Source organism: Rhinoderma darwinii, chromosome 5 (assembly GCF_050947455.1).
Source record: "Rhinoderma darwinii isolate aRhiDar2 chromosome 5, aRhiDar2.hap1, whole genome shotgun sequence".
NCBI lineage: Eukaryota > Metazoa > Chordata > Amphibia > Anura > Rhinodermatidae > Rhinoderma > Rhinoderma darwinii.
This window is the reverse complement of record NC_134691.1, coordinates 201,182,532-201,196,265: the sequence shown is the minus strand read 5'-3', so window position 1 is coordinate 201,196,265 and position 13,734 is coordinate 201,182,532. Positions and strand designations below refer to the sequence as shown.

The following is a 13,734-nucleotide window of genomic DNA, read 5'->3' as shown; positions in this document are numbered from 1 at the left end:
GTTCTTTATTATCTATTTCCAAAACAGCATTCAGAAAACCTTTCATTACTAGCACCAATCTCCACTTCAGCTCTATTTGCCAGACAGACGCTGTCAAATAAAATTAAAGTCACCCACAGATTGGTTTATTGAGTGACAGAGCAGACCTCTCTGGAGGAACCCCGAGCACTGCAGGTCTTCACACTGCCAAAACACATATACTAATTATTTCCACATTGGTTGACACTGCCAGCAGACCCTTTCTAGTTTCATATGCCATCACTGGATTCAATCCTTTAAGAAATTATTTCCTACCGGCCTGGAATAGAATCAGTGACACATGCTTACAGGTTAACACAGAATTTAGCATTGTTGTAGCCCTGCTTCATGACTGTAATTTGTAAGTGTGACTATTTAACAGCTGCACGAATTGTAAGGAAGCACCTCCTGACTGTCTACAGTCAAGCTTTTAATCTCCTTGCATTGCACTCTCGTGATAGTTTATGCAATTATAATAATTTACTAATAATTTAATAAATAACTTACTATACTATAGGCGCCCTTAATGAGTGGATTAATTTTCCACAATTACAGTACATACATACTCACATTTACACGCTGGTTTGTGGACTTGGTGTCACAGGGCTCCATAGCAACCGCGCAGTAGCAGCTGCTATGGGGCCCGCGGCATGAAGGGGCCTGTGCCACCCGGCACATAACATTTCTGTTCCGGGCCAGGCGGCACAGGCCCCCTCATGCCTATTGGCAACACTAGAACCAGGCATCAGAATCCCCTGGCGACTGCCACATTTAATTTAATTGAGACCCCCTTGAGGAAGCTATCATTCGCGAAACGCGCGTCGGGGCGCACACAGTGATCATCAGGAAACACTTAAGGACACTCTATGGGTAAGAATATCCTGTTTTTAGCTGAAGTTTCAGGGTATGGTTTATGTCTATCTTCCTAGTACACTACGCTTTTTCTTTGGACCATTTGTGTCCTTTATTAGCACTAATACGTGTACTGAGTGCAATTTTTCATATTTCATACCAGTGATACTCTTACTGCAACCCATACCAAAAAGGGTTCACCATTTATAACTCTGGTTTCCCTGATGTATCTCTATGTCGATTACTTATTGAGTTTCACCTGTCATATATATCTTTTTAAATGTTTGTTGTTTTGCATATTTAAATAAAGCATTTTTTGATACTTTTTGACATATATTGGCTTTAGACTCTGTTTCTTCTGTATTAACATATACACATTTAATTGTATCAGCGTCCTTAGAACGCACATGCAAATGAATACTATTGGGGAGCAGGGAGCTATCTCCCTGCTCTGCCATTCCCTGGGTTACAGGCCATATTAGGCATGCGGCCTACAAGGTGCTGGGACAGGATCCCTGTGCAGGCCTGCACGATGACGTCACTGGATCACGCCAGCCTACGCAAGGGTCCCGTCTTGGCGTCTCATAGGCTGCTGAGGAGACTGTGGAGCAGCTCCGTTCATCGAGAGAATGGGGCTAGGTAATTGCAAATTTTTTTATTTGTTTGGGGGACCACTATCTACAAGGGAGGTGTGTGGCATTATCTACAAGAGTGAGGTGTGGCACTATCTACAAGGGGGGCTGTGTGGTGCTATCTACAAGGGGGCTGTTTGTGCCACTATCTACAAGGGATGATATGTGGCACTATCTACAAGGGCGGTATGTGGCACTATCTAAAAGGTGGCTGTGTGGCACTATCTACAAGGGGGTGTGTGGCACTATCTACAAGAGTGGTATGTGGCACTATCTACAAGGGGATGCCTGGCACTGTCTAAAAGGGGAAGCTGTGTGTGGCACTATCTACAATGTGGCAACTTTACTGTAAGAGAAGTTAGACTATGGAACTCTCTGCTAAGGATATATTAATGGTTGATTTGTTTAACCCCTACCTCCAGCCAGGACGCGATGTCTATTCACAATCCCAAAACTTCGGTAAGGTATGTGTAAAAAATGAAAATGAAAAAGCAAAAAATGTCTCAGTCCTGAAAGGGTTAAAAGTGCCCAAAAAATAATCTTACAAATGATATGTTCTAATTTGCTGCAAATTGCTAGTTGATCCATGGATTTATTCTAATTACTGTACCATTGTTTTATCTACATCTAGATCAACACTGCAGTAAAATACAGGTAGCTTAAAATGCGTAAATGGACTTTGAATTGTGTGCCAAAGAAAAATTCAAATCACATTAAAGGAAATAAATAAAAGGCCATACCATGTGAATAAAGTCTAAATTTTTGAATCTACTACTACAGAAATGCGGAATATTATTTAAAAAAAAAATCAAGGTTCACAATGTAGATAAAATATTAGAAAAAAATTACATTTTTGAAAACTGTATTCATTAAAAATTAATTTACATACTGCTAAACAATATGTAGTATTGTTCACAGCTTTATAAATGCAATGTTATATTGACTCTTTCTTTTTTCTTTAAAGTAGAAAGGGAAAGCACCCCTACTTTCTGAAAGTATTTTATATATGAATCACTTTCCGCACTACAACATAACTGTACATCGCATTGAGGACTAACTTTCCGCATATCAACGTAAAGTTAAATCATGGTGATGGCATGGACACAGAAGCTGTGCCCCGCACCACCAACATCCCACTGCAATGGCAGTTTAACCCCTTATATGCCCTTAAATGCCACAGTTAATAGGGACCGCAGCATCTAAGGAGCTTAACAGAGGGACGGGGCTTCCTCTGTTTTCCCATCCCCATGCTGATGGTTGTCATGGCAGCTGGGGGTCTAGGCATGGCCTAAAAGGATTGCCTGCTAATTTTATACTGACAGGTAATAATGCTTTGATATACTAAGAATACCAAAGCATTATAGAAGCGACCATAGTATCAAATTGTGAAGTCCCCTAGTGGAACTTACAAAATAATAAATATAGTTTAAAAAAGTTGATTAAGGAAAAAAAACATTATTCACAGTAAAAATCAAATCTTATTTCCCTAAAAAGCAGTTTCATTTTGCAAAAATATTGAAAAAAGTAAAAATACACATATATGATATAGACAGCTCTTTGATCGGCGCTCGTTTGCTCCTGTCACAAGGAGCTATGTATGGGGACGAGCAGTCGTTACTCTGATCGCTCATCTCCATACATTATTATCATGTCGGCAGCGCGTCTCCCTGTTTAGGGAGATGTGCTGCCAACAACGATAATATTTAACTTTTTTAAAACGATATGACCAGCAGATGATCGAGCGTTTGCTCATTCATCTGCTGATCGCTGCCCTGTTTACACAGGGCAATTATCAGCAACGAGCATTCTATGAATGATCCTTTGCCTGATAATTGCCCAGTGTAAAATCTCCGTTAGTCCACCTTTTTGCACCAAAACTTTGGCACAAATTGGTGTATATTAAACCACGCCCCTTTCCAGCTTTCGTTGATGAATTTGTATGAAAGGATTTGTGCCCAAAAAAAATAAAATAAAATAAAAAACAATGGAAAAATTGCTGTTTTCTGTTAATCCTGACTTAAAAAAAATGTGTTAGAAAGTGATCAAAAAGTCGCATCTACTCTCAAATGGTACCAATATAAACTGCAAGTCGTCCCGCAAAAAACAAGACCTTATACAGCTATGCCGACGCAAAAATAAAAAAGTTACAGCTCTTCGAATGTGACAATGGAAAAATCTAAAAAATGGCTTGGACATTAGGGCCCAGAATGCCAGCAGGGGGAAGGGGTTAAATAGTATTTATCACCCACAAAAGAATAAAAATGTATAATAATTTACTTCAGTCACTATATCCAGAGTATACAAGTAATTCACAATTTTGTCCTAATACTCATACTAGCTTACATTGAGTACATAGTTACATTTTTCTAAATATTAAAATATAATAACATTTAAATATAATTATATTAAATATAAAATTCTGAACCAGTTTAAACTAACAAAAATTCAGAAAGAAGCTTCAATTCAGCTGACATTTGATATGTTTAAAGAGTTAAATCTGAGTTAATAGCAACCAAAATATCTCATATGGAGAACACTTCAGTCGTTAATCTGATTTCATTGATTCAGTACTCATAGTATATCAGAGTTAAAAACAAAATGCATTGTATGTCACATACAGGCTGTTGTAGAAGCTTTGCTATTACTAATTTATAGCCCTATACTATCGATTAAATGATGTAACATACTGTACATACTTGATGATATATTTTTTACACAAATCAATTGCTTTAGTCATTCACGTATAGAACTTGTGGAGTTAGGTACATAATTCATCATCATGGTTCACCATGGCTCTCTTCTCCTATCTGGAAATGTATGGAAATGTGACTGGGCTACATTGTTATTATGTAGGAGAAAATTGGTGCTATCTTAAAAGTATGTTCACCTTCTGAAATAGAAGCCAAGCCGTGAATTACTCCTGCTGTTTCATGACATGATACAATTGTGTTAACCTGACACAGTTAGAGGGAGCTGACTGTATAGAGATTAATAAGCTCTCAATCAGTTCAACAGAAGCTGTATAAATCCAAACTTAATGAGCTCCACCTTGTGGTAGCTGCAGGCAGCAGGAATTTAATTACTAAACTCTATAAACTTGTCCAAAAAATTGTATCTTCGTCCCTATATACACACATACATAGAATATTCAGTTTTAGGTGTTATAGCATTTTTCACCTTTTCTTTACCCTTTTTCTGACTGAAGCCCATTGTTAGTTTTTCAATGGGACCTTAAGATTTATGGGTATATCACTGTACGAGGCACTGTAAGTTAAAGAGGCTCTGTCACCAGATTAATATTTCTCTATTTCCTACCTAATCTAATAAACTCTTTGATGTAGATAACTACTGTTTTTTGTTTTTTTGAACAAACGTTTATTATTAACAAAGTTCTGCTCATTTTTAGATTTATGCAAATCTTTTCTAAATGCCCGACTGTGCGTTTTTTTTTCCGTTTCACCAAGTGGGTGTTTGTAAAGAAAAGTGTATGACGCTGACCAATCAGCGTCATACACTTCTCTTCTTTCATGCCCAGCTTTAATCACAGCACAGCACGATTATCCTCCTCAGCATCAGTCCTGGCACGGCTAGAGGCAATGTCTGCTCATTCTCCCATTGCTCCGTTGAAGGAACTGCGGGAGGAAGTCACGTCACAGCATGATCTCGCGGGATCACGCTGTGCTGTGAATAAAGCTGGGCATGAATGAAGAGAAGTGTATGACTCTAAGGACAACAGTGTCTTCTTTCGAGGTGTTCTTCCATGAAAACCATTCTTGTTTAGTGTTTTTCTAACAGTAAGGGCTTGTTTACACGAACGTGTACTACGTCCGTGCAACGCACTTGATTTTCACGCGTATCGTATGGACCAATGTTAGTCTATGGGGCAGTGCAGACGGTCCGTGATTTTTGCGCAGCGTGAGTCCGCTGTGAAAAACTCATGACATGTCCTATATTTGTGCATTGTTCGCGCATCACACACCCATTGAAGTCAATGGGTGTGTGAAAATCACGAATGCCTCACGGAAGCACTTCCGTGGGACGCGCGTGATTCGCGCAGCAGCTGTCATACTATGAATGTAAACAGAAAAGCACCACGTGCTTTTCTGTTTACAAACATCCAAACGGAGTGTCATAATGATGGCGGCTGCGTGAAAAGCACGCAGCCACTCATCATACGGGGATAACACACGGAGCTCTTAAGTGCCTTTTGTGCACGCAAAACGCCGCGTTTTTTGCGTGCGCAAAACGCACGCACTCGTGTAAACCCGGCCTTAACACGTGAACAGAGGTTTTTGCAGTTTGTAGACTCTACAGTAGGTCTCTTGCTATTACCCTTGGGCTCTTTCTCCCCATTTCAGGATTGCTCAGTGTGCCCATTACTAGGAAAAGTGATAAAAGTCCTGAATTTTCTCCATTTATAGACAATTTTTTAACCGTGGATTGATGTACACCCAGGTCCTTAGCAATGCTTTTGTAGCCTTTTCAGGCTTCATCCATCTTTATAATACATCTTCTGAGGTATTCTAAAAGTTATTTGCCTCTAGATATGATTCACACTTACCAATCTTAATTAAAAATACGGATTTGTGAGTAACCATGCTTTATGTGCCTTATTTGATGGGCAAAGCACCTGTGAAACTCACACTTCCAATCTCACTTTTGCCTATTAGCTCTTAGAGAAGTAAATACACAAAGGTTCACTTACTCTTTCTCCCAGCATTGTGGATGATTACTCAATGCACTAAATAAAAGACACAATCGGAATAGTACAACTGCTTGTGTCTTATTAGTTTAATTGTGACTTAGATAACAATTAGACTGCATTTTATTAGTAATCAATGCAAAAATTCGGATAATTCTAACATACTTTTTCTTGCAACTGTATATAAAATCAGACGTGTTACCTCAAGTGGGAAATACGTTGACCTTTTTAATTGATTGCTATACATGAAAGACAATAACATTGACCTATTTGAGCATCCATTCTGTGAAAGCTTCTTTGATGCCAATTTTTACATTCTCTGGAGCAGCTTCAGGAAATTAATGTTAACTAATATATGTATATACATATATATATATATATATATATATATATATATATATATATATACACACACACACACATATATATATATATATATATATACACACACACACATATATATATATATATATATATATATATATACGGATGTAGCCATCTTTATCTTGACTGTGATAACTTGTTGCAGCATGATATAACACAACAAAAGCCATTGAAAAGTCATTGAAAAAGTTAAGATAAAGGATCTTTCCACTGTGTATTTAATGCATTAAAAGTCAAGATAAAGACGGCTACATCTGTACTGTATATATACAGTATATTTAGAGCCTTTTGATAGTACAAACATTCATTGTGAATAAAACTTGAATCACACTTTCTGGCTAGAGTAAAATTCACACTAGCTGGCTAGAATAAATAAAAGCTTGCAAGAAAAATAACATAAAAAAAGACACAACACGTAATTTGTTTACCTTATTATAATATCCCGCTGATAATTCTGCAGTGTGGTCTTCAATCCAACCTGTAAAATAAATAAATACTAATATAAGTATTGCTGTTTATTCATTCCAGTCAGAAATTGGGTTATTAATTCAGTTGAAAGGGAATTTTAACAAATTAGTAATTCCAAACATAATCACTACGTTTTACTATGCAAATAACTTGCAGATGGGAGTGAACTCTATTTCGTTACCGCTTTATAGGTAAACTACTTATGGATTACGAACTCACTATAGAAAATAGATTGTCAGCTGACCCCATCAAAGTTGTCTGTATCTTCCAATAAATTTCCCATGTCTGTAGTCAACTTTAAATTTTAAATTTAGTCTATTGAGATCAGTTCTCATAGATTTAGATTCACTATTGGGAATCCATGGCCAGGTTTTCACAAAGAATCTGCCTTCACCAGGGAAGTTGCTAGCCTTTGAAGACATCTAGGCAGGGCACAGCGATGGGCACTAGAGTAGCACCGAGCTATGCTAATATTTTTATGGGGGCGTTTGAAGAGCAATTTATATGGAATCACCCATGGGCAAGGGAACATATCCTTTTATACAAAAGATATATAGACGATTTGATTTTTATATGGAATGGCGACTGGAGAAGTGCGACCAATTTTTGTAATTCACTAAATGAAAATCAATGGGGCATCAATTTCACCTATAATATCCAAGAAAAAGAAATTGATTATCTGGATTTGACAATTACTTATTCAGGGGATAGGTTTTTAACATGCAATTTTTCTAAGAAAGTAGACATTAACAGTTATTTAAATTTTTATAGTGGCCACTACTCCAAGTGGCTTAAAAATATCCCATATAGCCAATATAAAAGAATTAGGAAAAACTGTACCCTTAAGTGTGATTTTAAAAAACAAAGTAAAATTTTATATAAACGTTTTAAAGACAAAGGTTATCCAGATACACTATTAACGGATGCATATAAGAAAACATCTGCACTGTCCCAAGAAGACTGCCTAATAAAATATACTGGTAGTGTCTCTAGAGAACGAAATGATGAGAAGAATCGAGATAGTTTTGGTCTCAATTTCATTACACAATATAATACAGCAAATAAGAAAATAGGAGAGATATTAAAAAGACATTGGCATGTATTACAGAATGACCCGTTTTTACAAAAAACTCTACCTTCAAAACCGCATGTAACGTTTAAAAGAGCTAGAACAATAAAAAATATTCTGGCTCCAAGTCGGGTGAATCTGTCCTTTTTAAAAGACTCGTCACAAAAAATACAACTACATGACCCATTATTAGAAAAGGGGAGTTTTAAATGTGGACAAAATAGATGTCTTTGTTGTAAATCAATCACAGACAAAACGCACATTTTTAGATCACATCAGACAGAAAAATCATTTAATATTGAAACGAATTTAAATTGCCGATCTAGTTTTGTGATCTATCTTATAAATTGTATATGTGGTATCCAATACGTAGGAAGGACAATTCAACCCCTGCATTGTAGACTGAATAAACATAGGTTTAATTGTAAGAATAAATTTTTGCTTCATAGTGTTTCTAGACACTGCACTATAGCACATGAGGGTGATTTTGCATGTTTTACTATCACCCCAATTGACCAAATCTCAGTGAGTCATCCTGATCGTTTTAATGTTCTTTGTAAAAAAGAAATATTTTGGATCTACAAATTAAAAACACTGAAACCGGCAGGTCTGAATGAACTCAATGAGACCATTATTTAATGCGGTTTTTTGGATGCAAATAGAATGTATGCAGATAGGCAATGTGATCACTTTAAATGTGACTACTAATTTCGATAATATTCTCTTCTATGTCTAGATATGTATATATTTAGGTACTGATATGTTCTTACTTAGCATATATATGGAGTATCTTATCCACATCCTTTTGGATGGTCTTTTTTGTGTTTCTAAGAAAGTTTTTAATTAATATTCCAATCGATTAGACTCTAATCAGTCATCTAGATTGTTATAATAGATTGCAATATATTTTTTCCTACAGACTAAAAATATTAAAACCGACAGGTCTGAATGAATCCAATAAAACCATCTACAAACTAAAAATATTAAAACCAACAGGTCCGAATGAATCTAATAAGACCACTATTAATAGGTTTTGTCGGATTCATATATAGTGGATATAGATATACGATGTGATAACATCTAATGCCATTTTTTCTTTTTCTTTTTCTTCTGCCCGAATCTGTTTTATGTCTAGATATTTATGTATTCATTTATTTTTCTATATATCTTTCAATTAGCGCATATATGCATTCACATCCTTTGGGATGGTCTTATCTCATATTTCCAAGATAAGGGTGCGCATATATATACATTTTTTCTTTTAGACATGGTTTTTAAATAGAACTGTTTTTTAAAATATTTTTAATGTGATTCTCATTATATTTTTATATACATTTTTAACGAATTCTATGTTAGTCTGGCAGATATATTATTAATGTATATATATATATATATAAATATATCTATGTACAAGTTTTTATGGGTTTATAATGATCTGTTTGAACACGCCTTTTAATCTGACCTCTCATTTAACCCGGTAGTCATATATGTTCTCTGGATATAAACTGTGTGTTTTCGTAGGATAACCACTTGTACTCTGACCTGACGAAGAGGCCGGTACGGCTTCGAAACACAATCTTTTTTTGTTGTTGTTATATGTACAAATAAAATCTATTTTATCTGGACACGGCTGCGCCCTTGGATTTCCCCGGTTTTTTCCATTTCATTGGATTTCTTCAGCGGATATTGTACCTTCAAACCTCCGGATTGGGAACTGTGGCGGCAACCGATTTTGACAGAGTTACCTCTGAATGCAAGTGTGGGTTGTTATGCTCCTAGCATAACATCACCAGGTCAGTACCTTTGACCCTATTTTCTTTTTTCGTTATATACAAATTCAGGCACGATGTGCGCTTTGTTTTTATTTTTTCTCTGTAGCGTGATAGATTCACTATTGGGAATCCATGGCCAGGTTTTCACAAAGAATCTGCCTTCACCAGGGAAGTTGCTAGCCTTTGAAGACATCTAGGCAGGGGCGTAACTAGGAAAGACTGGGCCCCATAGCAAACTTTTGACTGGGGCCCCCCCTCCCCTGGGTGTCACACAACCCCCCCTTGTAGATAGTGCCTTCTTTACAGCCCCCCCTGTAGATAATGCCATACAGCCCCCTCTGTAGATAGCGCCATACATCCCCCTGTAGAAAACGCCATACAGCCCCCCCCTGTAGATAACCTCTTACAGCCCCCCTGTAGATAACACCATACAGCCCCCTCTGTAGATAGCGCCATACATCCCCCTGTAGATAACGCCATACAGCCCCCCTGTAGATAACCTCTTACAGCCCCCCTGTAGATAACGCCATACAGCCCCCCTGTAGATAACGCATACAGCCCCCCCTGTAGGTAACGCCATACAGCCCCCCCTGTAGGTAACGCCATACAGTCCCCCTGTAGGTAACGACATACAGCCCCCCCTGTAGATAACACCATACAGTCCCCCCTGTAGGTAACGCCATACAGCCCCCCTGTAGGTAACGCCATACAGCCCCCCCTGTAGGTAACGCCATACAGCCCCCCCTGTAGGTAATGCCATACAGCCCCCCCTGTAGGTAACGCCATACAGCCCCCCCTGTAGGTAACGCCATACAGCCCCCCTGTAGGTAACGCCATACAGCCCCCCCTGTAGGTAACGCCATACAGGCCCCCTGTAGGTAACGCCATACAGCCCCCCCTGTAGGTAACGCCATACAGCCCCCCCTGTAGGTAACGCCATACAGCCCCCCCTGTAGGTAATGCCATACAGTCCCCCTGTAGGTAACGCCATACAGCCCCCCCTGTAGGTAACGCCATGCAGCCCCAACCCCCCAAAAAAATCCCACCTACAGTGTGTCCTACAAAAGACATGTATCCCCTATCCACAGTATGTACATGTCTTTTGTTTAATGGCAGAGCGGGGAGATACCTCCCAGCTCTGCCGTGGTGTTCAGTGGCGTCGCGCTGTAGCAGCCATAGCGGCTGCTAGCGGAGCCTCCGGCCATGGTGGGGGCTCGTGCCGGCGGGCGACACGGGCCCCCTCATGCCGCGGGCCCCGTAGCAGCCTCTACGGCTGCTACAGCGGTAGTTACGCCACTGGCTGCTACGTACATGTACGTGGCATGTCGTTAGGGTGTTAAAGGGGTCCTCTGGACATTTCTTATTGATGGTCTATCTTTATCATAGGTCATCAATATTAGATCGGCAGGGGTCCAACTACCGGAACACCCGCCGATCAGCTATTTTGAAGGGGCCGTAGAACTCGTCGCCTTGGCCTCTTCAGTGTTTACCAGGCACAATGCCGTACACATCGGTAGCAGCTGCGCCTGGGATTGCAGCTCAGTCCCGTTGACTTGAATGCAATCCCAGGCGCAGTCGCCCCGTGTGTGTATGGTGTTGTGCTGGGAAAAGTCAGACGAACGCTATGGTCCCATCAATCACGGACCCCCACTGATCTGATATTGATGGTCTATCCTAAGGATGGGCCATCAATATAAAATGCCCAGAGGACCCCTTTCTTTAATGTAATGTGTGTGAAGTTTGAAGTTATATAACGTGGCAGAGGGCAGGCATCAGTATATGTGTTAGGGGAAATTCGCACTGAGTTTTTCAGCATGCTTTTTGACACGGAAAAACGTGTAAAAAAACAGACGAAAATGGATGCGTTTTTTCCAGCGAGCGCTAAAACCGCTCACGGGAACAAGCGACTTGCCCCTATCTTCGTGCGTTTACGTCTCTGACCTCCCATTGACAATAAGAGGCAGAGAAATTTGCCCGCGGCGCTCAATGTCCGCAGCCAAAAAACGCAGCAAAAAACACGGAAAACAGCGGGCAGGCATGTGAAAATCTGCCTCAAAATGAAAGAAGGAATTTTGAGGCATATTTTTCTGCCTGCAAAAAACTCTGTGTGAACAGGACCTTAAGGCTTCAGTATAGGTGTTAGGGGGAGTTCACACTGAGTTTTTTGACGCGGAAACCGTGGCAAAAAACGTCCGAAATCCATGACATTTTTCCTGCGAGCAGTAAAAAACGGCTGCGGGAAAAAGAAGCGTATGGCTATGTTCACACTGAGTTTTTTGCAGGAGGAATATCTGCCTCAAAATTCCGTTTGGAAGTTTGAGGCAGATTTTCCTATCCCTGCACGCCGATATTCGCTGCGTTTTTCACCCGCGGCCATTGAGCGCCGCGGGCATAAAACACAGCGAAACGCGCTTTCTCTGCCTCCCATTGAAGTCAATGGGAGGTCAGAGGTGTAAACGCCCGAAGATAGGGCATGTCCCTTCTTTTTCCCGCGAGGCAGTTTTACTGCTCGCGGGAAAAAGACGCCGACGCCTCCCATTGAAATAAATGGGAGGCATCTTCGGGCCGTTTTTGACGAGCTTTGCGATGCGGTTTCCGCGTCAAAAAACTTGTCAAAATACTCCGTGTGAACATAGCCTAATGCCCTTTCTTCAGGCGTTTCTGTCTCCGACTTCCCATTGACAACAATGGCAGGCAGAAAATGCGTTTTTTGCTGCGTTTTTCTGCCCACGGCCCGATGGCCGAAAAACGTCACAAAAAACACAACGAAAAACGCGGGAAGTGTTAAAAATATGCCTCAAAATTCCGGAAGGAATTATGAGGCAGATTTTTCTACCTAAAAACTTTTCCCTTCTCCCATGAACTTCATGTACCTGTCCTCTGCATCTGCAGTCTGCACGTCCTCCACCCGTCCTATGAGATACTAGTCCTCCGCCCGAAGTCTCGCGTCGCCCTTTAGCTCCGCCCCCTGTCCTCTCCCCTGCCTGAGCGCTCCTCCTACCACCTATCGCCGTCCTATGCAACTGTGTGGCAGACTATCAGTGCACAGGGAGCAATGCAGCGGCTATCACCCGGCCCGCCCCCCCCCCCCCCGCGACTATCACCGGGCCACCAGCCCTCTCCCCCCCCCCGGATGCCTAGTGTAACGTTAGTGATGCTACTACTAGGCATGAGGGGGCCCATGCCTCCAGGCCTGGCACATAATGTAATGTGCCTGACAGGGCGACACGGGCCCCCCCATGCCGCGGGCCCCGTGGCAGCTGCTACGGCTGCTACTGTGGTAGTTACGCCTCTGCATCTAGGGCATTCTTGGGCACAGGTGTAAATCATAGGGGTCCAGGAAGCTGAGGTATGGCAAGTTATTTGTCAGGGCCCATAGACTAAATGGCTGATCATCAATGGTACTGATGATTTTTCTGACTAACAATGTCAGAGGGGTCCGCTCCCTCTTCCTAAAGGCTTAAATGCCTCGGTTGTTATTGTCTGCAGCATCTAAAGAGATAAACGATACCGCTCAATGCAGGGAAGTGTCAGCTGTAACCTACAGTCGACACATGCAACTTACAGAGCAGGCTCAGCATTTGAGGCCGCTCCATACTTTTCCTCCCGGCCTTCGACGTATATGTTTGGAAGGGGTTAAAGAAATATTGGAGACGTTTTTTTCTCTTCAATTTTAACAAAATTGCAACACTGAAAAAAATTATTAAGATACTATAAATGAAAAGAGAAAAACTAACTCTGCGTGTTCTGAAAATGTAAATTGTCAGCCTTCTTCCTCTGTGTAATGCAGGGACAGAAGAAATAATGGTAATGTGTATGAATACACAACTTTAGCTC

The 13,734-nt window shown here is 40.5% G+C and overlaps 1 protein-coding gene across 5 annotated transcripts in view; it reads right to left on the bottom strand.

The window, feature by feature from the left end:
- The window catches only part of LOC142651776 (poly(rC)-binding protein 3-like), a 709,653-nt gene that overhangs the window by 441,710 nt on the left and 254,209 nt on the right, over nucleotides 1–13,734 (bottom strand). For all 5 annotated transcript variants that reach the window (XM_075826860.1, XM_075826859.1, XM_075826852.1 and 2 more), the window contains one exon: nucleotides 7,017–7,066. The gene's annotated coding sequence lies outside the window, so the exon portion shown is untranslated. The remainder of the gene's footprint in view (nucleotides 1–7,016; nucleotides 7,067–13,734) is intronic.